Genomic DNA, 26,902 nt, shown 5'->3' with positions numbered 1-26,902 from the left:
TAAGATAATGTTGTATGAGTGCCGCATATCTTACTATATCATCTTGCAATGGGACGGACGTAGACGGACGAAGGAGGAAGGAATCGATTCGTCTGGTAGCTGGTAACAGAAAAAATATAAAACCAGTAAAAAAAACAAATGAACAACCATTTTGCATAACATAGAGATTCCAGATTTCAACGCCAATTTTCATGTTTGTTATTATAATATCAGGAGTGATCAAAAAGTATCCGTTCTAGAATTGGTATGACAATCACGCAAAATCGCCGGAACATTACGTCAACCAGCTTACCGATGCACTAGGTAGAAGATACCCGTTTGTTTAAACACCGTGTCCTCCTGCCTGAACAAGTTCGCAACGGCCGGTTGCAACTCCTCAACTGACAGCAATCGTCGACTCTTCAAGACACTTTTAAGGAACCGAAGGTGTGATAACTGCATAGAATGAGATCAGTACTATAGGATGGGTGCCCGAGCGTCTGCCACTTGAGTTGGCGTAATTTCTCCATTACATTTGCGATATGGAGACGTGCTGTGTGATCAAGCAGCAGCAGCCGTTGTCGCATTTTGTACACAACGGTGGATTTCGACAGATATGCTGCCCCATACACATTCTTCGTTCCCGATCAATGTCTACGGGTGTTTGTCCTTCGGCAGAAAAAAAAAAAAACGAAGTTCTGTTTGGACACATTTGGTAACAACGTCGTCATAGTTCACGTTTCCGCATTTATAGCACGCACGTCGGAAAGACACGAATGCCACACTAATCCATTTCCTACACGTCGGTACTTACACACGCGCATCGGAGCAGCGCTACGTTGCATATACGCTGCAGCAATGATCTCAAACGGAAGTTTTTTGGTCGCCCCTTATAGTTCAAATTATAGAAAGTTTTCAGGCACCAGTTTCAGATGTGAAAATCTGCAAGAGTTATGTTTGAAGAACGACAACTTTCATCATTACGTAAGTAGGGGATTATAATTAATTTCATCTTATCAAGAAAACCTTCCTCTACAATGGAATAAATTGGCATTCAGTTGGAATCACAATTGGGAGAGGTATTTGGACTTTTGTACGATGCAAGAAGCCTTTCTTGGCCTCTAGTGGAGGGCTTGCTCCGAGAAAATAAGGGTTTCGACTGACTTACGCGCCCACGAGCGATATTCACATCGTTCCGGCGGTGTTTGTAGTCTATGTCAAGCAGTCTGTGTGGCTAGTCTATGCTGAGCAGTCTGTGTACTGGTGTGCGGAGTGGCCGCGCGGTTAGAGGCGTCTTGTCACTGACTGCGCGCCTCCTTCCACCGGAGGTTCGAGTCCTCTATCGGGCATGGGTGTGTGTGTTGTTCTTAGCATAGGTTAGTTTAAGTAGTGTGTAAGTCTAGGGACCTACGACCTCTGCAGTTTGGTCCCTTAAGAACTCACATTACAACATTAGTCTGTGTACTCAGTTCGTGCTAGTCAGTACGTAGCTGTCGTTATAAAAATCATAACCGCATGCCTCAACTTTTCTTTTAACTGTGTTTTCGTGGAAACGAAAATGTGAGTATCTAATAGGTGTTTACGACATTGAGTGTTGCAAGTAATATTTTTATAAGTAGACAAAGAATGATTTGCAGATTAACATATCTCAGATTCCATGCTGCAAGTGTAGCGGGGGAACTTTCGATTTCCAGGACCAGCAAATTTACTTCTGACCGGCCCGCAGTTATTTCAATTTGTAGAGTTGAACTTTGGAACACTGTCAGACATTCAACTGGGGAACGTGATAGGACCTGCTCCAGATTCTGTTTTACCTGCTTCTCGAAAAGCATATCTTTCTATCAGTTACCATACTGGAGGCAGCATTTTTCAGCAGATGGTGGAGACATGTCTACAAGTAGACTGAGGAATGCAGGTAAAGCTTTCAGACTATTTTCAGGTTACCTATTCGAGTGTGTTGTAGGCCCTTGTTGTGTGGGTGGCAAATAAAACCATTAGACACTGGAGAACCACCGTGTAAAGCAAACTGGCCGTTGTTAGGTTGTGTTTTGCTGAACTGTTAAGAAATTTTCCATTGTCCAAACCGAAAATCAGAACCAAATAAAAAATAAAATAAAATAAAAAAAAAGAAACAGACCCCCCCCCCCCAGCAAAATCTCCTCTTGGGCAATGGATTCATGTTCACGGAATACAATGTAATGTAACGAAATGTTGGTCTATGGCACGGAAAACTGAGTCTGTTATTCCATCCAGAATAGTACGAAAGTAAATCAAATGATATTTTCCACAGGTAACGTAAGAGAGATAAAATCCGCAGTTTAATCCTTTAAAAATGAGTTACCGTACCCGTGTCACTAGAATTACTGCATTTTCACACTATCCGGACATTTTACTGCCGTCTCTGCACTCTCCGCGCGAATGCTTACACTGCCACATTCGCTCTCTTGTACGTGACACACAATTCGCCGTAATCGGGCACCGCAAGCAGCACGCCACAACGGTGGCCGCGCCGGAAAGAAATGTTTGCCGCCGCTATTGTCGCTTTTTGCACGGCGCCATTGTAGCAGTGGGTGTAATTTTTCGTGCGCTAGGATATGACTCGTAGACAAACAGAAGTGCGGCGGCGCTAACAATAGGAAAGCGACCCGCGCGCCGCGGCGCGCCGTCCCACCGGTGTGCGGGCGCAGAATACGGGGGCCACTGCCGCGAGAGCGAGCGCGCTCCGCTGAATGGCGAGGCCCCCCACCCTGCAGCTTGTTCGCCGCTGCTGGCGAGCACAGCTCTGCGTGCCGTTGTCACGGGAACAACCGTTACGCTAGGCTAGAAGCGCGACACCGTGCGTGTAGCGCTAGAAACAGAAAAGGAAGGTTACGGTTTTTCGTTTTGTCTGCACTAGAACAGAGCTCAAGTTCTTTTCCACAAGAATCATTTCGTCATTTGCCTTAAGCGATAAACCTCGGATTGTCCCGTATGAGAGACCAGTGTGTCACGTTCCAGATCAGTTCCGACATATTTTCACCTCGAAATACATTGATGTTCCAAGACAATATTACCGTATGCGTAAAGTCTTGATAAGCCACCTTAGGAACGCAATACATGGTTCCTACAAAGACTTTGTAGATTTCCAGAGGTATGTGGCACCAGATTTCTACGCAACAGGTCACACATTTCCCGTAAATTACACTACTGGCCATTAAAATTGCTATACCAAGAAGAAATGCAGATGATAAATGGGTATTCATTGGAAAAATATATTATACCAGAACTGACATGTGATTACATTTACACGCAATTTCGGTGCATACATCCTAATAAATCAGTACCCAGAACAACCAACTCTGGCGGTAATAACGGCCTTGATACGCCCAGGCATTAAGTCAAACAGAGCTTGGATGGCGTGTACACGTACAGCTGCCCATGTACCTTCAACACGGTACCACAGTTCATCAAGAGTAGTGACTGCTGTATTGTGACGAGCCAGTTGCTCGGCCACCATTGACCAGACGTTTTCAATTGGTGATAGAACTGGAGAATGTGCTGGCCAGGGCAGCAGTCGAACATTTTCTGTATCCAGAAAGGCCCGTAGAGGACCTGCAACATGCGGTCGTGCATTATCCTGCTGAAATGAAGGGTTTCGCAGGGATCGAATGAAGGGTAGAGCCACGGGTCGTAACACATCTGAAATGTAACGTCCACTGTTCAAAGTGCCGTCAATGCGAACCAGAGTGACCGAGACGTGTAACCAATGGCACCCCATACCATCACGTCGGGTGATACGCCAGTATCGAATACACGCTTCCAATATGCGTTAACCGCGATGTCGCAAAAGACGGATGCGACCATCATGATGCTGTAAACAGAACCTGGATTCATATGAAAAAATGACGTTTTGCCATTCGTGCACCCAGGTTCGTCGTTGAGTACACCATCGCAGGCGGTCCTGTCTGTGATGCAGCGTCAAGGGTAACCGCAGACATGGTCTCCGAGCTGATAGTGCATGCTGCTGCAAACGTTGTCGACCTGTTCGTGCAGATGGTTATTGTCTTGCAAACGTCCCCATCTGCTGACTCAGGTATCGAGACGTGGCTGCACGATCCGTTACAAGCATGCGGATAAGAAACCTGTCATCTCGACTGCTAGTTATGCGAGGCCGGTGGGATCCAGCACGGCGTTCCGTATTACCCTCCTGAAACCACCGATTCCATATTCTGCTAAAAGTCATTGTACCTCAACCAACGCGAGCAGCAATGTCACGATACGATAAACCGCAATCGTGATAGGCTACAATCCGACTTTATCAAAGTCGGAAACGTGATGGTACGTATTTCTCCTCCTTACAAGTGGCAACGCCGGTCACCTACTGTTTGTGTATGAGAAATCGGTTGGAAACTTTCCTCAAGTCAGCACGTTGTAGGTGTCGCCACCGGCGGCAACCTTGTGTGAATGCTCTGAAAAGCTAATCATTTGCATATCACAGCATCTTCTTCCTTTCGGTTAAATTTCGCGTCTGTAGCACGTCATCTTCGTGGTGCATCAATTTTTTGTACTTACCAGTCTGCCATGCCGGAGGTTCTCGCCTAATACATCGGCAACCGTTCGGGCAGCTGTATCACGCTGGTAGCCGGCACTGCCTCTGCACGCCTCGATATCGCAAGTACGACACGACGCCGTCAACACCCGTCATCAGGAGGCGAAGCTGGTGCCTGCAGGGCGCCGCCAACAAGGAACCTACTCGCGTCCCTGCGCTACGAGACAGGGAAATAGCTCCAACAATATTCTGACGCAGGCAGCTATCCAGGGTGTATCATTAATGGCGTAAACGCATACAGTTGAAAGTGCACGATACTAGAAGCAAAAAAGTCTCAGCAAACATAGGGTCGAAATGCGTACCTTGAGAGCTACGAGCAATTTTTCATCTTCGATACTGTGAAACAAACCTCTTCTACTGCAGGTTCTTTGGTTTCCATATTTTGGGAACTAGTAGTATGGGCCAAAACAAGAAGAAAAAGTTCAGTAAACATGTGCTCTAAAATGCATTCCTTAAGAGCTATGAACACTTGTTCATCTTTGCTACTTTGATTTGTAAGTGTTCATAACTTTTAAGGTATGCGTTTTAGAGCACATGTTTTCCGGACATTTTTTTTTTATTCTGGTCCATACTACTACCTCCCAAAATATGGAAAGCAAAGAACTTGCAGTGCAAGAGATATGTTTCACAGTATAGAAGATGTAAAACTGCTCGTAGCTTTTAAGGTATACGTTTTAGGCCCTATGTTTACTGAGTCTTTTTTTGCTTCTAGTATCGCGTACTTTCAATTGTCTACGTTTACGCCATTAATTATGACACACCCCGTATAAGCCGGGAACAGGACAGCACCAGCTTGCCTGGATCACCTTCGGATACAGTTCATCAGTCACAAAACCCAATCCCAGTGCCCAATTTCCCAACCACTCTTCACCAATCCAGATACCCCGCTGCGCCACTACATCCATATTCCGCCTTCCATGCACCCCCCATGCCTTAACCATCCTCTCCCACCGTAATTTTAAAAAAACTTCCATTCCCCAACGATAAAATCCGTCTCGAGATACACCCCTCTTTCAAACCCTAATTGCAACGCTCCCCCCACACCGTCCTCTAATTTTCTCCTGGCCCATTGATCTACCTTGCTGTCTTCTAATCGCTACCTGCGGTTCTACAGGGGTCCATAGTCATAACCACCACCGCACCTTCATCATCACAATTTTTTCGTGTGTCAACTAGTAACACCATTACATCATGACGTCACTCATGATCAAGCTACACACCCCATCAAAGAGCACTGATCTCAAAGTCCATCGTTAGAGACAAACGCCACTGTCAGAAGTCATCATCGATTCTTCATCCGGACTCTCACACTGGCTGATATTCAGGGACGTTAGTTTCTGAAGCAGCAAAATTTGTTAATTACTACTGAAGTTATTCTGAATTAGACGTTCCGACCTTCAGCCCCTAAGTCCTCTCTTACTGAACATAAACCAGAAGAGTCGTCATCCTCGGACTCAGATTTACAGGACACGGACTTTGCATCCAGTCAGTGACCTTCGCCGAACGTTGCGTCCAAAAATACTCATTCCAGATTTGGCTCCAGGCAGTGTCTAGTTACGAACGACCGAACGGGATAGCACAGTGGTTAGCACACTGGACTCGCGTTCGGGAAGAGACGGCTCAAACCCGCATCCGGGCATCCTCATTTAGATTTTCCGTGATTTCTCTATATCGCTTAAGGCGAATGCCGGGATGGTTCCTTAGAAAGGGCATTGCCGCTTTCCTTCTCCATCCTCCCTAATCCGAGCGAACGCTCCGTCACTAATGACCTCGTTGTCGACGGGACGTTAAACTTTCATCTGCTCCTCCTCCGGTACCGAACGGAGCATTTCGCCAGCGTTTCCCCTGTGAACTTAGTTTCCGATCAGTGTCTTCGGCGCTTAGTAGCACTCCGACCTTATTGTGATCCACAGTTATTTTGTACCTATTGTGTTATTCTTGTTATTTTATTCTTGGCCTTTATTTCCATAACATTGGACATTTTGTGTGTGTGCGTGTGGGACGGGGGTATTCAATAAACTTGTTATAGCCTGGATATCGTCTACTTCAGAGTCGTTCGTGGGCGCGAAGCTGGAGCTCGACCGTGTCACAGGTGCGTCCCAATGAGCTAGGATAAGACGGATCTGGTGATCAAGTCAACAACGTGAGTTCACTATTATGCTCCACAAAGAACTGCAGCTCGATTATGGATTGTGGATTGGATGACGGTATCACCGTAGAGGAAAATATCAAGAATAAGGGGATGCAGTTCGTTTGCAATGATGTGCACGTTGTCCACAGCTATCATAGTGCCTTCCATTACCTCCACAGCTCCTATGGAAGCCCTGGTAAACGTCCACACAGAGTAATACTGTCCTACCCGTCTGCACTGTGTTGTTGTAATGGATATTTTTCGTCGCTGAGAGCCAAAAGACTGTGGCATGTATTAAAATTCACGCTGTAAAATAATCGCAGATACATTTAAAGTCAATAATGGTGATTTCTATAGATTTTTACCAATCGTATCCTTTGTGTTGAACTATGTGTGTGTCCAGTTACTTCATGTTTGTTGCTATAATGAAATATTTCATGTTTGCTGCTATAATGAAATACGTATTTCAACTTGCATTTACCCCGATACCTGGGAAAACGCCACATTTTCTTTGGGGTAAGATGGTCGCTCATAGTACCTTTCTTAGTACAGGCAGACGATGCCTAGCAATTGCGGAGAAACATTCTCATGGAACCAGCGTTGTTGGTGGATCTGGAAACTCAGAACCCAAGAGTCCTAATGAATCCGTAAGCGAAGAAATTACATCTAACACAAGTGTTGCAGCTAAAGCAGGGATCTCTACCTCGTTTGGAAATATTGCACCGATACCAACTTTGGGAACGCCAGAGAAAAGGAGGAAGAAAACTCAGTGGTGTTGACAGACCACAAAACGCTACAAAGTTTGAAAGTAGAGGAACAGAAAAGGACTGACACGAGAAGAAAAAGTCCATCAACCCACAAACAACAGGGAAAAGTAAAATCGACTGCTGAATATAATAACTGTGTTGTGTGTGAAAGAAACTATTACGAAAAAGCCGATCCTAACTAAACTACATTCAGTGCATTCATTGTAAGGGACATGCATATACGAAACAGATATATATTGTAGAACAGTAAATATCAACAGTAGAAAGGTCGGCAATTGCAATAAAAATTTTTATTTTGCGTTACCTGACAGTAAAATATGTAATACAATTGGTGATGGTATCAAATTAATTTCGTCTCGGGGTGACATCCCTAGTACTCCAATAGGCAAAACAGAAAAACTATTACCCGACATAAAAGTTATGATGTTATCATGTACATTGGTTATCAGTTTGAAGAAATCTTACAAAACATGTGTGCTTTATTTCGTTTTTATAATCTCAAAATTCCCGTCGCAGATTCATCTAGAAGCAAAAAGTATGGCATTTCCCCCATCGTACTATAGATGCTCATGGCAGAAGCACGGGAACAGCCCGTCAGCTGCAGTGTTTCGAAGATTCGTGTTTCCCGGTAACGGACCATTACAACCGCCCCTGTCGCTTATGACAGTGGACTTCCCAATTTTCGGGCCGTATCGTTGGTATAATGATTTCCCAATCGTCACAGCCAAAAGAGGCATTCAGCCTCGCAGTGGGCAGTGGTCATAATGATCTGGCACACTAGCTGTACACAGCTGACAAACGCCCAAAGAACAATAATGTCCATCTGCATGTTACTTAAAACACAGTGTGTTTCGAAACGACTCATCTGATGTCACAAGTCTACATCTTCCGCATGTAACGTTGAATCGATTTTAATTTATGTATCGAAACTAGAATTTACCTTGTCGCCTGTTGAAAGTAGCAGGCTCATCTGGTTCCCTGTAGGGGATTCGTTGTGCAGCTGAGTTGCTCGCTCGTTCATTAGCCAATGTGAGTCGAGTCGAGATAGAGAGGCAGCGATAACACAGGAACAATAGGTACTTGAGTTCTCCTTTCGAATCTCAGAAATTCAGTAACGTGATGACTGGGTGTTGTGTGATGTCCTTAGGTTAGTTAGGTTTAAGTAGTTCTAAGTTCTAGGGGACTGATGACCATAGCTGTTAAGTACCATAGTGCTCAGAGCCATTTTGAATCAAATTCAGTAATAACTATGCACCGTGATTTTCTTCCAAACTACGACTCCATACGCCAGTCTCAAAGATGGATCCACCGTATGGAGCGTACAGATGTCGCAATGAACCACTGGTCACCTGATCTGACGGTATGCGATTTGTTTATTTTTTGGGGGATGGGGGTGGGATTTCTTTATTTTTTTGGGATGGAGGTGGGGGCGAGAACGTTGAGGGTCTCCTTCCAAAAACCTTGGGTGAATGCGACGACCCAGTAGTTCCAGATATGTTCATAAAAATATGGGATGAACTTCACTATCAACCGGATGTATCTCGTGCGTCTTGGGGCGGTAACATTTTACAGTTGTGAAAGGTAAATACAAACTTCGATCCTAAACGTAAATGTAAAAGTACTCTTACGTGGCATGTGCATGTTGTTAAAGATGTATCTACGTAAAATCGAATGGTTCATTTGAAAATAAAAACTTCGCAGTCCAAGTTTATAACTTCATTCATGAAAACCACAGCCGGCCAAATGTTGTAGACCGTGAAGAAGTGCGGCATAGGTGTGAAAGTCAGCTGGAAAAGCAGAATAGCGACACCTGTGACTAGACACGTACACCAAATGAGCGGCGTCGGTTCCGCTTTCTTGTTTACGCGGTACCAGGAGGACCGAAGCACACCCAGCATAGCTTCCCTCTGACGACTGTAGCCTTCCGAGAGATGTGCAGAAAATTGGCGAATGTGCCAAAAAAAAAGACAACCCCCAGGAGATCTGCGTTTCAGTGCTCGTGGTCTAGTGGCTAGCGTTGCTGCCTCTGGATCACGGGTTCCGGGGTTCGATTCCCGGCCGGGTGGGGGATTTTCTCTGCCCGTGGATTGGGTGTTTGTGTTTTCCTCATCATCATCATCATCATCATCATCATCATCATCCGTGACAGCGGCTAGGTTGGAATGTGTAAAAAAACTTGGACTATGAAAAAATTGGGACTTTGCCCAGGCGCTGATGAACGCGCAATTGAGCGCCCTACAAACCAAACAACAACATCATCATCATCATCATCATCATCATCTGTGTCTCAGTCTTTTAAACACGATTGGGAACTTCAACACAGCAGTAGGTGAAAACTCTCAGTGTTTGTTGTGCCACAGAACAATAGCGACCAGTGAAGTTCATGACTGAACGACACTATAACTCTTTTCATACAGATAAGTTTCGTGTACTGAACAGTGAAGAACGGCAATCCAAACTAAGTGCGCTTAAGAAAATGGATGAGACACATCAACAGGTTTATAATTCAAGTCACAATAATCGCTACCACTTCAACTTGCCAACGTTAGCACGTTTCTTGCGTTACATTTCCATGTATTTTAATGTACAACATACTGTTTTCAATTTTCCGGAATGACTATCACAGTACACCTGCACTGCGAGCAAATTTCAAAACTACATTAAGAACAGCAAGATCCGGGAAATCGTTTTCCGAAGGGAATTTTGTAAAAGACTATTTCACTGACGATGTACAACTTCTGTGTCAAACGAACGTTAGCATGTTTCAAGAAATCGGCATTTCCAAATACTGATACGACGTATACGTGTTATGGTCGGCGATGTGCACAGACAATGCATAAATGAGGCTAAAGACTGTTGCGTTGGATGAAGCAACAGATCTTCCAGCTACAGCTCAGGTAGTGATATACTTACGAGGTGTCGATAACGCTCTGCATGTACCAGAGGACGTATTGGATTTAGTACCTCCGAAAAGGGTAGGTGTAGATTTACTCCAAGCTGTAGAGCAAACCATTGATGGTGTCGGTATACACTGGAATTAGTCAATCTCAGTAGCCACAGATGGAACACCGACAACGCGGGGCCGTCAGAGAGCTCATAGCGCTGATGCGCAATAATCTAGGACGGCACAGAAGAGACGTGTTGAATTCACTGCAATCCACATCGAGAGGCGCTTTGAGCAAAATCACGAACGTTACAAAACGTTATGCAGATTGTTCTGCATACTGTAAAGTATCTGAAAACAGCTTATGCATTGCCAGTTTCGGCAGTACTTGGAGGAATTAGAAGAGGAGTACGGCAACATACACTATGTGATCAAAAGCATCCGGACGCCTGGCTGAAAATGACTTACAAGTTCGTACCGCCCTCCATCGGTAATACTGCAATTCAGCATAGTGTTGGCCCACCATAAGCCTTGATAACAGCTTCCACTCTCGCAGGCATACGTTCAGTTAGGTGCTGGAAGGTTGCTTGGGGAATGGCAGCCCATTCTTCAAGGAGTACTGCGCTGAGGAGAGGTATCGATGTCGGTCGGTGAGACCTGGCACGAAGTCCGCGTTCCAAAACATCCCAAAGGTGTTCTATAGGATACAGGTCAGGACTCTGTACAGGCCAGTCCATTACAGAGATGTTATTGACGTATAACCACACCGCCACAGGCCGTGCATTATGAACAGGTGCTCGATCGTGTTGAAAGATGAAATCGAGATCCCCAAATTACTCTTCAACAGAGGGAAGCAAGAAGTGCTCAAAACATCAATGTAGGCCTGTGCTGTGATAGTGCCCCGCAAAACAAGACGTGCAAGCCCCCTCCACGAAAAACTCGACCACAAGATAACATCACCACCTCCGAATTTTACTGTTGGCACTGCACACGCTGGCAGATGACTTTCACGGGGCATTCGCCATACCCACACCCTGCCATCGGATCGCCACATTGTGAGTGGCCGCGCTGTTTGAGGCGCCCTGTCACGGATTGCGGGGCCCCTCCCACCGGAGGTTCAAGTCCTCCATAGGGCATGGGTGTATGTGTTGTCCTTAGCATAAGTTAGGTTAAGTTAGTTTAAGTAGTGTGTAAGTCTAGGGAACGATGACCTCAGCAGTTTGGTCCCTTAGGTCTTCACATACATGTGAACGTGCGTCACAACCCAGCCGCTCGACCATGAAATCCAAGTTTTCTGAACTGCCGCCTAACTGTCATAGTACTTGCAGTGCAGTTTGGAATTCCTGTGTGATGGTCTGGATAGATGTCTGTTTATTACACATTACAACCCTCTTTAACTGTCGGCAATCTCTGTCAGTCAACAGACGAGATCGGCCTGTAAGCTTTTGTGCTGTACGTATCCCTTCACGTTTCCACTTCACTTTCACATCGGAAACAGTGGACCTAGGGATGTTTAGGAGTGTGGAAATCTCGCGTGCAGACGTATGACACAAATGACACCCAATCACCTGACCATGTTCGAAGTCCGTGAGTTCCGTGGAGCGCCCCATTCTGCTCTATCACGGTGCTTAATGACTACTGAGGTCGCTGATATGGAGTAGGTGGCAGCACCTTGAGAAACGTATGTTTTTGGAGGTGTCCGGTTACTATTGATCACATAGTGTACCTTACTATACGGAAATACGCTGGCTCAGTCGAGGTAAAATGCTGAAAAGATTTTTTGATTTACATTTAGTCGTAGTACATTTTCTACATGAGAAGGGAAAGAGATAACCGAAATTAGTACACTTTTGTTGGGTATGCATTTCTCGTGCACGCTACGTCTCACATGACAAGCCTAAACGATAGTTTTCAAGGTGAAATTAATTTATTTTGGACGTGTTGGGAAAACTAAATGATTTTGCTCTTTGGAACTATTGTCTGAAAACACTGCACATTTCCCTACCCGTTATTTGGTCCACTAAGGTAATAGATTTCAAGAATATGTGTCAATAATTGTGAAATTTAGAGCATGATTTGCAAATGTTATAAGTGTGTGTCCCATCATTCGCTGCTCTGCAGGGCCTTTTCCAGTATCAATTGAACATGGTCCGAATCTTCCACAGATAGGATTGATCGATCTGCAGTGCAATATACGACTGAGAGACAAGTTCTTTGCAGTACGAAGTACAAACGAATTCTACGAAAACTTTCCACAGCAAGAATTTCCATGCCTGCATCACGAAGCTGCGAGAGTTATGGCCATATTTGGATATACTTATTTGTGTGAAAAAATTTTCTCCATAATGCAAAATGAATAAATGAAGGTTTCGATCGAGTATAAATGACGAAAATCTTTGAGGCTGCTTGTGTTTAACAAAGTTCCGTGCTCTTGTGCCCGATATTGACTTTATCGTTTCTCATATCAATGACAATCATGTTTCAGATTTCTTTCTTTTTCTAATTTAAAATTCTTACTTACTATGTGTGCCTCACCCTGCACACTGTTACCTCAAAAATTTGATATCAATCGGTTGTTCACGATATACTTACATGCTTCAAAAGTATCCTTTAATTATTGAGAGATGGTCGATACCCTTGCCATGAAGGATATGTAGGTGCCCAACGTGGGCGTAAAAGCAATCCGGCGTATGTATGCACCATCTGTTTTTATGTTTTGTTGTAGAACCGCGGCGTTTGTTGATAGGGCGATGGAATAAGATGATAATTTCCCATGACTCCATTGCACACAGTGAAAATAACACAAGAGTGCTCCGAGTACAGTGTATCCTAGTTAGTGGATAAAGCCAAGCGGCGACATCTGTGCTTATAAACACACACTACATGAGCGGTGACGGTTCTGTTTCCCTGTTTACATGTCTGGTAAGTGTGCATATTGTGATAAGGAAGTTGAACAAGTGCAGTAGCTCCGCACATGTCTGGTTGGCTCTAATGTAGGTGCTATGGTCTTGCGACATCGGATAAAACTCTTGGAAACACGGTGTACGTATCGGCTGGGCGACAGCTTTATACGCATTCGTTGTGGAATTTCTCAGTTATTGGATGTTGACTCATTAATGTAAAAAAGCGCAGCCACTTTAATAGACGCTTATTTTGCAAAAAAAGTCATGAAAATGACTAAGTCACGCTCATCTCAGTTCACCAGCAACGATTCTCCGTCAGCTCGTGGAAATTGTAAAAGGTCACCTAACGTGACCTTTCTTGAAAGTCTCTCAGACATACAGTCGGTTGATTTGCCCATTATAGAACGAAATTTCGACAGTGTAGCGTGCCATCGTCATCATCAGATAACTGCTGCTGACTGAGGTCCTGAGTCATATAAATGTTTTTGTCTCTCTCTCGCTCCCTCCCCCGCCATCAATTCCGTTTTGTATCATCGCGAAATAGGGGAGAGAGTGTCACTGACATGATAAAGGATTTTGGGTGGACACCAGTAAAACAAAGACGTTTTTCGTTGTGGCGGAATCTTCTCATAACATTTCAGTCACCGGCTTTCTTCTCCGATTGCGAAAACATTGTTGACGCTGACCTACATAGAGACAAACGACCATCCTAATAAAATAAGGGAAATCAGAGCTCGCACGAAAAGGTATAGGTGCCCGTTTTAGCCGCGCGCTGTTCGAGGTTATAATAATATAGAATTATTGTAAAGTTGGTTCGAGGAAGCCTCTGCCAGACACTTGAGTGTGATTTGCAGAGTATCCCTATAAATGCAGATGTTGACCGTGCGTTCGGCACTTCAATCAATTTAAATCCATTATTCTTGTGGATTATGTTCTTTGTCTTTACTGAGACACTCACAAAAGAGGGACGTAGTTTTCAAAATTTTTGTGGCTTCATGCCTCACTTTACAGATTATGCAGTTTGCAGCAGTTGCTGATTTCGTTAGCTATTGGAGATCGGTGTGCCGTCTTAGTCCAGTGCTCTTTCTTTCAACCTTGCGAATGGTTTGTTCGAAGTACGCCTTTCCACACCCACGTGGTATATGGTAGACGCCAGGTTTCATACTTTACTGACCCAACAAGAGCTTTAGTACCGACCGGCGGGTGAAACGCTCATTTGATCTTTCGTCACCCTAAACTCCTGCCACTTTTTTTGTCGTTGTGGGTTTATCCCCTTCAGGTGTTGATTGTGGTTCTGTCTCAAGGCTTGTCGAACTTGCAGGCCCCTTTTCATCCATTTCCATGGCGAACTGCATCTGGTTGTGGACAGAGTACAAGAGTTCCAAGAAAACTTGTAGATCTGGTTTCTTTCGTACGCATTACCTAGTGTTAGTCCGAGATATTGGCCAAAATATTTGGACAGAGAGCACCAGACCATTTCAGAATTAATGTTCGTGACCACCTTCACAACTGATACGCTCATCGTCGGATTAGACAAAAAGATCGTGTCGCATGGTGAGAGCATTCGCCGGATCTCACTCCTACAGAGGTTTCTCTTTGGGATCACATAAAACTGTTACTGTATGACCGCGAAATAGAAGCTGATAAGAACCTGATTAACAAGGTCTTTTCTGCCTATCACACTGTGTAACGGTCAACAGAACAATTTGAGACATTGCGGGATAATTTTATGCGCCGCTGAAATGTACGCATTCAGACTGACGGACGCCATTTTAAACATTTTTTATCATTGCTATAAAGTATGTGTTATTTATATCAATGGAAACTAAATGTTTACCTTCGGCGCTAGTTCCTTATTTTGGGACACCCTGCATGTTCTGCGAATAACTATAAAGTGTGTAAGACAGAACTCAAGTACCGCACATTTAGTTTTTTCTGCTGTTCCATTCAGGAACATTGAACATTCGTCTGTAGCACCACATCTCAAATGGTTCGATTCTCTCCTGTTCCGGCTTTTACACAGTCCATCTTTCACTACCATACAATGCTGTACTCCAGACGTACATTCACAGAAATTTCTTCCTCAAATTAAGGGCGATATTTGATATTAGTATACTTCTCTTGGCCAGGAATGCCCATTTTCCATTGCTAGTCTTCTTTTGATGTCCTCCTTTCTCCGTCCGTCTTTGGTTATTTTACTGCCGAGGTAGCAGAATTCCTTAACTTCATCTACTTCGTGACCATCAATCCGGATGTTAAGTTTCTCGCTGTTCTCATTTCTGCTACCTCTCATTACTTTCCTATTTGTTCGATTTACTCTCAATCCATACTCTATACTCATTGGACTGTTCATTCCGTTCAGCAGATCATGTAATTCTTCTTCACTTTCACTCAGGGTAGCAATGTCATCAGCGAATCGTATCATTGATATCCTTTCACCTTGAATTTTAATTCCAGTCCTGAACCTTTCTTTTATATCCATCATTGCTTCCTCGATGTAAATATTGAACAATGGAAAAAGGCTGCATACTTGTCTTACACCCTTTTTAATACGAAGACTTCGTCTTGGTCGTCCAATCTTATTATTCCCTCTTGGCTGTTGTACATATTGTATATTACTCGTCTCTCGCTACAGCTTACCCCTACTTTTCTCAGAACGTCGTACACCTTGCACCATTTTACATTGTCGAACGCTTTTTCCAGGTCGACAAATCCTATGAACGTCTCCTGATTTATCTTTAGTGTTGCTTCCATTATTAACCACAACGTCAAAATTGCCTCTCTCGTGCATTTACCTTTCCTAAAGCCAGACAGATCGTCATCTTACGCTTCTTCCATTTTCTTTCCTATTATTCTGTATATTATTCTTGTAAGCAACTTGGATGCATGAGCTGTTAAGTTCATTGTGCGGTAGTTCTTGCATTTGTCAGCTCTTGCCGTCTTCGGAATTCTGCGGATAATGCTTTTCCGAAAGTCAGATGGTATGTCGACAGACTCATATATTCTACACACCAACGTGAATAGTCGTTTTGTTGCCACTTCCTTCAATGATTTCTGAAATTCTGATGGAATGTTATTAATCCCTTCTGCCTTATTTGATCTTAGGTTCTCCAAAGCTCTTTTAAATTCTGATTCTAATACTGGATCCCCTATCTCGTCTAAATCGACTCCTGTTTCTTCTTCTATCACATCAGACAAATCTTCCCTCCCCCGCTGAGGCTTCCAATGTATTCTTTCCACCTATCCACTCTCTCTTCTGTATTTAACTGTGGAATGCTGAGTCTGTTCTTACGACGATAATTTCTTTTTAGATGTGTCCTCATTTTTCCTGCAGCCATTTCGTCTTAGCTTCCCTGCACTTCCGATTTATTTCGGCTCTCAGCGACTTTTATTTCTCTGTTCCTGAGTTTCCCGGAACATTTTTGTACTTCGTCCTTTCTTCGATTAGTTGAAGTTGTTCTTCTGTTACCCATAGTTTCTTCGCAGTTACCTTATTTGTACCTACGTTTTCCTTCCCAACTTATGTGATGGCACTTTTTAGATATGTCCATTCCTCTTCAACTGTACTGCCTATTGAACTATTCCTTATTGCTGTATCTATAGCCTTAGAGAACTTCAAGCGAATCTCGTCATTTCTTAGTACTTCTGTATCTCACTTGTTTGTGTATTGACTCTTCCTGGCTAATGTCTTAAACTTCAGCCTACTCTTCATCACTACTATATTGTGATCTGAGTCTATGTCTGCTCCTGGGTGCGCCTTACAATCCAGTATCTGATTTCGGAATCTCTGTCTGACGAGGATGTAATCTAACTGAAATCTTCCCGTATCAACCGGCCTTTTCCAAGTATACCTCCTCCTCTTGTGATTCTTCAACAGAGTATTCGCTATCACTAGCTGAAACTTGTTACAGAACTCAATTAGTCTTTCTCCTCTTTCATTCCTTCCCCAAGCCCACATTCTCCTGTACCCCTTTCTTCTATTCCTTCCCCTACAACTGCATTCCAGTCTCCCACGACTATTAGATATTCATATCCCTTTACCTACTGTATTATCCTTTCAGTATCCTCATACACTTTCTCTATCTCTTCATCTTCAGCTTGCGACGTCGGCATGTGTACCTAAACTATCGTTGTCGGTGTTGGTTTGCTGTCGATTCTGATAAGTACAAACCCATCACTGAATTGTTCACAGTAACACACTCTCTGCCCTACCCTCCTATTCATAACGAAACCTACTCGCGCTGTACCATTTTCTGCTGCTGTTGATATTACCCTATACTCATCTGACCAGAAATCCTTGTCTTCTTTCCACTTCACTTCACTGACCCTACTATATTTAGATTGAGCCTTTGCATCTCCCTTTTCAGATTTTCTAGTTTCCCTACTATGTTTAAGCTTCTGACATTCCACGCCCCGACTCGTAGAATGTTATCCTTCCGTCGATTATTCAATCTTTTTCTCACGGTAACCTCCCCTTTGGCAGTCCCCTCCCGGAGATCCGAATGGGGGACTATTCCGGAATCTTTTGCCAATGCAGAGATCATCATGACACTTCTTCAATTACAGGCCACATGTCCTGTGGATACACGTTACGTGTCTTTAATGCAGTGGTTTCCATTGCCTTCTGCATCCTCATGCCGTTGATCATTGCTGATTCTTCCGCCTGTAGGAGCAGTTTCCCACCCTAGGACAAGAGAGTTCCCAGAACCTCCGTCCGCTCCTCCGCCCTCTTTGACAAGGCCGTTGGCAGAATGAGGGGTGACTTCTTATGCTGGAAGTCTTCGGCCGAAAATGCCGATTATTAAACAAAATTTAAGCAGCGGCGGGATTCGAACCCGGGGCCGAAGACGTTTTGATTATGAATCAAAGACGCTACCCGTAGACCACGGGTTGGAGATTAGCGTGTTCAAACAGACAGACACGACGATTTTAGATAAAACTTTAAATTACGGTTTTTTTCGTGAATCGATTTTGATGAAGTAACGCCTATACCTTGCCCCAAGTTACGGTCACGTTACCTGTGTAAACCCCATGAAACTTCGTGAAGTGCGAGGGTTACCCAGAAACTAACGCACCGCATTTTTTTTCTGAGCCGAAAAAAAAGCTACGAACGCGAAACCTTACGTATGTGTTATTTGAAGTCTACTGAGTGAGCGCGCCGAGTTTCCGTCCCTTCGACAGATAGCGTAGCTGCAGGACAGTCTCAAATTTGCGTCTGTTGGTGGTGTACGTTACAAGCAACGTGCCGTCATTGAATTTCTCACTGCAGAGGAAGAAACTGTGGGGAATATTCACAAACGCTTGTGAAAAGTCTATGGAGCATCTGCTGTCTACAGAAGTACAGTTAATCGCTGGGCAGGGAGAGTGAGGTCATCAGAAAGAGGTTCGGGGGAACTCCACGATTTGCAGCGGTCGGGGAGGCCATCCACGGCTGTCACACCTGACACACCTGGCCCAGCCCCCTCTAACTTCCACTTGTTTGGGTCTTTAAAGGACACCATTTGTGGAAGACATTTTGAGGACGATGAGGAAGCGATTCATGCAATGTAGCTCTGGCTCCGCCACCAAGACGAGCCCTTGTTTCGCACTGGAGGAAGGCCATAGAACGGGATGGAGATTACGTGGAAAAATATGGTGTGTAGATAAAACACCAATCTTTCGTGTGTGTAATTCTCATTCTGTTTTGTTATTTCTTATGTCTGACAACAGTTCTCCATCGATAACAACTTTCTGCGTTTTGCTTCTCAAAGATTTTATCAAGTCAGTCGCAGATGTGTTTACATATTCCATACAAACGTATTCTTTTAATAGTGTCGACTGGCACCGTCTGGAAAACTGAACCTACTGAGTTACGTGTATCCATGATACTCCTCTGGAGGCATCATGCGATAAGAGAGCGTGTTGTGTATCGTATGAACGATGATTACGGAACTCTTGCTGCTAGCCACGGGGATGGGTCATTATATTACATCTGAGATCGCCGCTGGATTACTGAATTCTGATGGTCTCAGCAAATCCAAGGAAAACCACAAACGTAAAGATTACAGGGTTAAGTGTCGAATTCGATTAAACTCGGTGAAAGTGTAGAGGTGTGAAACGGCACAAGTAGATGCGATGCGGAAACTCACTGTGAGATAAAGATTATGACTGAAATGTGCAGACTGACTTGTCGCTATGGTATACTAAAAATACCGTTAAGACACACTGCAGTTATCTCGAATCGCACTTGACAACAGACAATGGTGGCTGCCGCCATTGATGAAGGTACTAATGGGCTCCATAGCAAGCTGCTTTTCTTCACAGTCAGGCACCACAGCCACACAAAATTTCTGAAACAACAGCATTTCAGCCACACGCCGTAATTCTTGTTTATTTCACACAACTGGTCAGTTTCGGATGATACGCCATCTACAAGCAATAGTTTACGTGCGTAATTACAGGCCACCAAGATGGCCAGCTACCAGTATAGGGCGCGTAAATCTATAACTTGTGAGAAGTTGTCGTCCGTAAAATTGATATACAAACAGTTCAGAAACACTCTCAGAAACGATAAAACCGCCCAGTGAGAGTCAGTTGTGAAAACGCACATTGTCATAGTGTTTCCTGTCGTCAAACAGGTAATAACATCAGCAACTGAATGCAAGTCGTCGTTCCCGTTCGCGTCAGCACAAAGACTGTCGTTATAAAGGCACTCAGGGGTGAGACTAAACCTGCCGCACCAGCATATTGTATCTATGCCGCTCAACCACCTGGTCATATCGCTCCTCTGCAAAAAGCACTCTGTACAACGGCGCACTTGGTCCCGAATTAAATCGTGATCGCGAACTTAATTAGTATAAGATTCTAGAACGGGGGAGTGGGATGGGCAGGAAGGAGAGCAGAGAAGTAGTTGTAAGCAAGACAAAAAACACAACTAATGAACAGGCAGTGTAAGACACAAATCGACATACCTCTGAAAGCTGTCGGGAGAACAGTGTAACTTCTTCCTGCTGTCAATCTGATTTGGTCTTCACTTTCTTCTCAGCGAGTGTCAGATGCTTTAACCCCTGTGACAGAAAATCAGCAATTCAGAAGTATGTCAATAATTAAAATAAAAATATTTTATTGAGCTTTCATAATAAGAATGTTGTCTTCGCTGATAATGAGCAACAAAATATCACCTTGATTAATGTGTAAAAATTCAGATTGCTACCAAGTGAATTTTGATATGCTCACTGGCTGTATCCATAGAGTGTATATACATACGGGATGAGCATAGCCTACTGCTCACGATCTCAACATCAAACTGGGCTAGTCAAGTGATTTTTGGACGCTGCTGCTTGTCTACAATTTGTCGTAATAGCTAATTTTGTACATTACACGTATTCGCCTGTTTTTGACTTTCACTAACAGCTATGGTACGATATTGTCGTTGCCACGGATGTGAAGAGAAGTATGTGAGAGAAGGATCAGTTACGTTGCATAGGTATATACAAATGTCTTTACGTGCTGAAAAATATCGAGACATGGTATGATAAAGACTTCTAGTGTAGAGATAATTTCTGCGATTTTATGGTCATGCGTTTACGAGACAAGTGCTAGATACATCTGCAAGTGCTTTTGAGTAAGCCGCCAGTCAGTGTATACATATCGGTGCTGGGTTAACAAGCAGATAAAATTTTTACATGACAGTCTGATTAAGTTCCTTCAGTCTATTAGGTTCTCAGGCTCTTTTGAGTATCTAAGTATTTCTGCAGGAAATAGTTTTCTATACATGTCACTGTGACGTAATTAATTAGAATAGATTTGACAATATGAATCAGTGCTACAGTAAACGTAAAAAAATATTGTTGGCTGTCACTTCTTTTATTAGCTCAAAATTCAAACATTGATCTTGATTTTTTTTGTTTTTTTATGCATAGTGTATGGCTTTACTTATCTGATGAGATGGCAAAAAAATGTTACAGGTATTTTACTTGTCTACAAAAAAACAGAAGCGTACATAAAGAAAAATTTAACGTAGGAATGGACAAGCAGGCGGTACAAATCGTTTACCGTGTTTTCTGTAACAATTTCATAGTTCGAAATGCGTCGTTAAATTCGTGACACTTCGGCACCACCTACAGTGTCATTGTAACGTAATTAATTATAACAACATAATTACAACAATAGAATAGTGCAATAGAAAACGTAAAAAAACATTGTTGGCTGTCACTATCTCATTACCGAGAAAACGTAAATAAAGTGGAATCTGAGCTATGATACTGCGACGGAAAAGCACTATGCCACTGCTCTTCACATCTTTAAGCCAACTTCAGTTCCTGGTATCAAATTGTTAAGATGTCTGTAAAAGGCGTACACAAAGTTCCTGAAGGTGATCTATCTGTAGCAGCGATGTGATTACACTCAAAATAAGCTAAGCGCTATACGGGATATAGTGCACCGTCCCAAAAGCACATGACTTGAGCTGTAGAAGATTTGCGAACGTAAGTCTCATTCTGCACATCCGAATGCTCACTCCACTGATATTTATACTCTACGAGTGTATCACGATATGAATCTAAACGGTATATTGTTTCTGCACACCTTGGATCATGCCAGACGTTATCTCAGCAAACAGCTTCCAGTATTCTCTCGTGGAAATGATTCATACTGCGATATTTTTCTGGTAAATACGCAAAGAAATTTCAGCGTAGTGGAGACAAGTATGCGAGATTAATGGTGGCTCAAAGCGATATGTTACGAGATTCACACAGCTCTGCATTATGACAAAGACATGAAATATCAATATTCCACAGTGTTCCATTCCATAAAGAGAGGACTAAGCTACGGAAAACGCTTCTTTTCCCAAGTACAAAACGTATGAAAGTTATATCGTGCAACGGAAAAGAAAATTGTGTTAGTGTCATTTATATATCGTTTTCAGATAAATAGTCCTGACTAAGACAAGAAACCCAGGGTAATTTTTTTCGTGAAAAATGAAATTCATCTCGTAATGTAACAGAATGACTATCATTTCAGTCTGTGAATCCACAGCGCCTTGAGAGACAATAAACATCACATTATATTTGTATGGAATATTCTGAAAAAGCCGTATCGCAATAAATGCGTATATACCATGTAACAAAATTTTGCGGTTCTTCCGTCGTACTCTGAAAATTAATAGCGTGTACCTCATAAAACGAAGAGTAACGACGCTTTTTTTGTGTGTTTCACGCCTGGTTAATTTTGTAAGCGCCATAAACTGTCAGCATATGAATGGTTTAACTGCATGATTTTTGTGTTGGTGAACGCGTTGCACTCCACACAGTTACTCAAAACATCAGAACAACGAGCACAGAACATTATTTCTCCTCCTTTCTTTTGTTTCTATTATTCATTTATTTGCTATAGCAGTTTCTTGTAGCCACGTTAACAACTGCCACCTGAAATACATATCCTGAAATAATCAAAATATAGCAGTCAGAGAATAAAGGCCACACTGTTCACAAATAGATGGCAGAGCATGAAGTTTCTTTCAGTAGAGATTATTAGTGAACATTGCAGTCATGGGTTGTAGGAATAAAATGCATCAGAGAAGCCAATCGTCTGGTAAAGAGTGGTCGTGTTACCAAAATTGCAGCAACCGCAGACCTTATACACAGGGTGTCACTAAGCATTGTTACCCGTGGACTGACCAAAAATTCATATGAAGACGGAAGCCCACAGCAAAATGCAGTATGCGTGTTATAATATTCTGAGTGCTGTGACGGCAGTTAGTATTTGAGGTCAGTTTCACTGCCAATATGGTGCTTTCAACAACACGCAACCGCCTGAACAAGGTGAAGAACGACACAGGTACTGGGAAGTATGCACGACGGGTGACGAAATTGGCACGACAAAGAGATTCTTAAGAAGCAGGTGCCAGTATCAAAGCTGCCTGTGTGTGTTATTTGTCAGTGCTATGGTGTCACGAACGACAAAACTAAGGGAAATGCTAGGCTAAATATTAATTTCTAAATTTTAAGGTTCACTTAAGTTACTAAGTTAAAATATTTTAATGGTTCTAAAATTTTTTCTTTGTAAGTAATTCTCCTTGTTAGACGAAATAGCGGTAGACATTTTTTACTTTGTCTTAGAGATCATCTTTTTAGCCTTATCCAGCCTAAGAGGTTTCCATGTCGCCTTCTTCTCTGCCTCACAGTGTATGAAAGCTGAATAGTTAACACACGTGTATGAGGAGGCACGATTGTACTTTTTCGGTTGATAATCCGCACTTGCCACGCATAACATCATATACCAAAAGCAGCTTTATCTCCTAATATCTGACATTTAAACTAACTCAAAGGATGTGGTACGTAAGGTCTAATTTCGAGTAGATGGAACTTTTCGTTATGTGCTGAAGGAAAACAGATGCGTTCAAGATGAAAACAAATGGTAGTTTTCATTCAACATATCAGTTACTTCATTCTCTATATCAGTTATTTCAGAGCAGGTAACGACATCATTTTTAAAAAAGTGGATGTTAAACATTACAGCAGTAGTATACTTGCCTAAAAGAGGAAAATTCTTTTCGAAGTCATTTTACTCCTATCACGTCTTAGTGACTGGTTCCAATTCAATGTAGATACATAAAAAGAGCAAATTTCCAATTGACTTCTCTTCTGTCCTGAAAACAACGAGTGCTACACTGCATTTTCAGCCCTGTTGTTGTCTTGCACATGATTATAACGAGCAATTTTTTTGTCGTTACTCCCATCAGAAATCTTTTCTCTATTTGGAATCTGGTATACCCATCCGGCGGAATGCTATGGATTTGAGAACGCAAAATTTTGACTCTTCGAGAGAGAGAGAGAATCGCGAAGGTTAATCCCTCCTGATAATCTGCGCAAGACTAACACAACTAACGTGCAACAGAATCCATACTAGTATTTAGACACTAAAGACTGCCTCAATACTCTTGTGCCCCTCACGCAGGTCATACTCATACTCAATTTTCCAATCAATTTAGGCAGTTGCGCGGAGGCCTCCGATCGATATGACACAGAGTTGCGACACTGTGGTCTCTGGAGCACATAGAAGTTTACGGAAACATCGGGTTCGCGCCGCTGACCAGTGTCCAGCTGAGGAATCCTTAGTTCACCTAAACTTTATGTTTATATCTAACAAATATTATTGTTTATTTTACTTACTGTATTCAGCGAAACAAGCATGCCAGGCAAAAGAACCACTCTGCTCAGGGCACATCAGTCTAATACCACGTAACGCAGCGTCCAACCTTGATAGTGGTCTCAGTTCGCGAACGAAGAGAGTCTAACCGTTTCTTCAAGAATGACTTGTCCAGTTGAAGCCATTCACTGGTGATTAATTCCTACAGAGCTACATAATTAAGGGGATACGGAGCGCTACGTTTCACCTGCAGTTCCAAATTGTATTAGATATTTTCTGTGTTTTAAGATTAAGTGATTTGACATGACGAAACAGAAATCAGGTGCAACTGGACACTGACGTAAATCAAATTTATGGCAGACCGGGACCCAAACCTGAACTTCCTGCTTGTCGTGAGCGGTTGTCTTAATAACTGTGGTTATCCGAACACGCTTCCCGTTCAGCCCAAAATCCCATAAACGGCACACTAAATACGAAGCGTCCCCTGTCCGTTATTCTCATGGCTCGCAGCCTCACCAGATTCCTGTAAGAGGTCGAACGAAAAGTGCATCCGCACTGAAGGCGTCATCATTTGCGGTCAAGGCGCATATACGAGGGAAGATCGGAAAGTAACGCACAATAATTTTACTACTAAAGAGTTTAATAGTAAACAAAAAAATCACAAATGGACTTACATTTTTACTTGCTTTTCTATATAGTCACCAATGTCAAATCAAATGGCTCTGAGCACTATGGGACTTAACATCTGTGGTCATCAGTCCCCTAGAACTTAGAACTACTTAAACCTAACTAACCTAAGGACATCACACACATCCATGCCCGAGGCAGGATTCGAACGTGCGACCGTATCAGTCCCGCGGTTCCGGACTGAGCGCCTAGAACCGCTAGACCACCGCGGCCGGCACTCACCAATGTCCTCAACATATATCTCACATCGTGGTAGGAGTGTAAATATGGTCTGTTGGTAGAATTCCGTTAGATTGGAGTATAGCTATCTGCAGTCGACTGATTTCACTTCCGTATCTGTCTCAAATCGCTGGCCGGCCAGTAATTTCTTCATGGGAGCAAACAGATGAAAGTCCGACGGTGCGAGGTATAGTGGAAGGTGGAGCACCTCCCACCCAAATTTGGCCCTTGTTGTTGTATGTCAGGCTCTTAGGCACCCAGCGAGCACTAACTCAACGAAATTTCAGTGTGACGAAAAATATCGTACTACAGGAAATAATGAACTGCCGCGATAAGTTTTGCAGCTACACGCGCCGATCGTTCAAAATTGCTGCCGCATTGGCTCCGACGTACTGCGTCGTTGCAACTTTTATCAGCCGCCTGGAGCATGGCTAATCACTAATGTTCACACGGCCGTCTTGGAAAAACGCATACCACCTGGAGACATTTCTACCGTCCACACAGTGATTCCCACTCACGCCACCCATGCTCCTCTGAATTGCACTCGGTTTATGTCCTTCGGACCACAAATATCGAACTGCACTTTGCTGCTCTTCACAAATTGACGACAGTAACATGCGCTCTATTTTTGTTTAGTTCAGGCCCCTCTTGCTAGAGCTGCACATTGAAACAAAATACTCTCTGTAGCACGAACCTCAAACTATATCGTCGTGAAGTTTCAACACTCCAGCCGCAATACCACTGGAGAAAACAATTATTGTGCGCCACTTTCCGATCCTCCCCCGTTTTTATGTGTGTGGTGTCTGTTATTTCGGACATGTCGAAAAGAACAGACACCGCAGGTACAAATTAGGTGATTTAGCGAGCAAGTCGAGGAGCGACAGAACGCCTGAGAGTTCGTCAAAAAAGGAACGTCGACACGTCTTGTGGACACGGCTGCTGTCACAGCATACCCGTCTTGGATGTGTAAAAGACAGGCAAACAGCTGCTCACCGAAAATCGACCACACTGAAATAAACTACATGGTTCATAAACACTCTAACCTTAATGGTGCGGTCTAAATCATGCTACGAAAAACACACAGTACATAAAAGATCAACCTCCCGCCTGAACTACAGGTTCCATAACTGTGAATTGAAGGCATCGGTGACCCATCGGAGCACTTGACGCTTACGTACAGCGATCCCTGAAAAGCTATATCGCGACTTTCGGACCACACTGCACGCGGCGATTCACTACAGTCCAGTTTTTATGTTGTTCGGCGCATTGATGACGTGCAGCTTTATATGTCGTTGCGTGCGATGTGCTTTTAAGAGGTACACCATTCCATACATTATGAATTACCTCGAAGAGAACGGTCTATTGACACACAGTCAACGCGGATTTAAACAGCAACGTTCTTGTGAAACATAACTAGCTCTTTACTCACACGATGTGTAGAGGTTACTTACAAGGGAATTCAGATTGATTCCGTATTTCTACATTTCAAAAAAATGGTTCAAATGGCTCTGAGCACTATCGGACTTAACATCTGAGGTCATCAGTCCCCTAGCCTTAGAACTACTTAAACCTGACTAACCTAAGGACATCACACACATCCATGTCCGAGGCAGGATT

The 26,902-nt window shown here is 43.3% G+C and overlaps 1 protein-coding gene across 1 annotated transcript in view; it reads right to left on the bottom strand.

The window, feature by feature from the left end:
• The window catches only part of LOC126158330 (probable inactive tRNA-specific adenosine deaminase-like protein 3), a 526,880-nt gene that overhangs the window by 207,543 nt on the left and 292,435 nt on the right, over positions 1–26,902 (bottom strand). Inside the window, exon 4 of the mRNA XM_049916435.1 lies at positions 20,203–20,298. The gene's annotated coding sequence lies outside the window, so the exon portion shown is untranslated. The remainder of the gene's footprint in view (positions 1–20,202; positions 20,299–26,902) is intronic.

Source organism: Schistocerca cancellata, chromosome 2 (assembly GCF_023864275.1).
Source record: "Schistocerca cancellata isolate TAMUIC-IGC-003103 chromosome 2, iqSchCanc2.1, whole genome shotgun sequence".
Lineage (NCBI taxonomy): Eukaryota > Metazoa > Arthropoda > Insecta > Orthoptera > Acrididae > Schistocerca > Schistocerca cancellata.
The sequence above is the reverse complement of the archived record's forward strand: the minus strand, read 5'-3'. Positions and strand labels throughout refer to the sequence as shown.